The sequence below is a fragment of the Cynocephalus volans genome, chromosome 3 (genome assembly GCF_027409185.1).
Source record: "Cynocephalus volans isolate mCynVol1 chromosome 3, mCynVol1.pri, whole genome shotgun sequence".
Classification (NCBI taxonomy): Eukaryota; Metazoa; Chordata; class Mammalia; order Dermoptera; family Cynocephalidae; genus Cynocephalus; species Cynocephalus volans.
In genome coordinates this window covers 10,944,953-10,946,840 of record NC_084462.1, presented here as the reverse complement: position 1 = coordinate 10,946,840, position 1,888 = coordinate 10,944,953, and the positions used below count along the sequence as shown (strand labels likewise).

General features: G+C 42.0%; 1 pseudogene; it reads right to left on the bottom strand.

The window, feature by feature from the left end:
* Positions 1 to 710: 710 nt before the first annotated feature.
* Positions 711 to 829, bottom strand: LOC134374357 (small nucleolar RNA SNORA70; annotated as a pseudogene).
* Positions 830 to 1,888: the final 1,059 nt, after the last annotated feature.

Here is a 1,888-nt window from a genome sequence, read left to right as displayed (position 1 = left end):
GAGCCTAACATCTCTCCTAAGGTCACTGGTATTCCTGAATAAAAGCTGACTTCCATTTTCACTGACATTTGACTTTAGGATTGTTCATTTTTCTTTGGGGAAGGCAGCCAGACTTGGGTCCAGTCACAAGATTTGGCAAGCCTCAGCCAGGAACTGAGTGCCCCCCTCCCCCCCATAATAGTAGGAGAAAATAAGTTTGGCTTTTCCTATGTCATCAGAGAGGGAAAGCTTATTTATTTATTTGTATTTTTACAGTTTTAGGGGAGGGTATTTGTTTTTACTTTTAAAGTTTTGGACAGAAAGCAGGATTTATTAGTGGACTTGAGTAAGGAGGTGGCAGCACCACACAAGTCATCATGAATGCAGGGCACCCAGTTGTGCAGCAGGCCACAGGTGGGATGTATTTAACCCCCCAACCATCGACGTGAGCTGCTCCTCAGCCACCATGTCTTCAAATTCATCCACATTAAACTTGGTAAGGTCCCACTTCTTTGAGATGTGGATCTTCTGGCAGCCGGGGAACTTGAGCTCAGCCCTGCATAGGGCCTCAGTCACATGATCCCTGTTCTGCAGCTCGGTGCAGATGATGACTTGGCCAATGTAAACTCTGGCCACTGTGCCCTGGGGCTTTCCAAAGGCACCCTGCCTACCTGTCTGGAGCCTAGGTTGGGGACAGCACTAGGTCAGAGATAGGAAGGTCCATTGGAAAGGGCTGTCTCCAAAGTTCCTTAGGGGTACCCAAACAAGCAACAGGCTGTGCACACTACTGAGGAGGCTGCCATTTGCAACTATTGCACACTGGGTCCCCAGGATATTTATATTTTTACAGCTTTATTGAGGTATAATTGATGTACAAGTAACCACATACATTTCATGTATACAATTTTATGAGTTTGGGCATATGCATACACCCATGATACTGTCAACCGAAATCGAACCCTGGACCTTGGTAACATGAGTCCATTTTGATTCTGACAACTTTCACAATACCATCACCACAGTCAAGGTAACAAATATATTCCTCACCTCCAAAAGTTTCCTTGTGTCTCTTTGCTTTCTTTAACTTTCTTTTTCTTTTTTTTTTTTAACATAAGATCTACCCTCAGTCAATTTTTAAGTGCACAATACAGTATTGTTAACTACAGGCACTATGTTGTATAGCTGATCTCTGGAACTTATTCATCTTGTACAACTATAACTTTATGTCCCTGGAAACCACCATTCTCTTCTCTGCTTCTATAAGTCTATTTTAGTTATTGCACCTATGTGCAACCATGCAGTATTTGTTCTTCTGTAACTGGCTTATTTCGTTTAACATAATGTCTTCAGGTTCATACATGTTGCTGCAAAGGGCAGGATTTCATTTTCTTTTAAGCCTGAATACTATTCCATTTTATGTGTTTACCACATTTTCTTTATCCATTCATCCACTGATGAACACTTAGGTTGATTCCATATCTTGGCTATTGTGAATAATGTTGCAGTAAATATAGGAGTGCAGGTATCGCTTTGAGATTCTGATTTCAATTCTTTTGGATACAGACTCAAAAGTGGGATTGCTAGATCATATAGTAGTGCTATTTTTATCATCACCACACTCTAACCAACTGAGCTCACTGGCCAGCCCCCACCCCCTCCACACACACCTTTTTTTTTTCTCCTATTTTTAATTTTTTGGGAAACTGCCATAATGTTTTCCACAGCGGCCGTACCAGCACCATTCTACATCCCACCAACAGTGCACAAGGATTCCAATTTCCCCACAACCTCTCCAACGCTTGTTATCTTTTGTTTCTATTTCTATGGCTTTCAGTAGCCTCTATACCCCAGTGGCCACCACCTTAACAGATTTAGCTTGACAATTCTCTTGAATGCCAAACTCAGATGT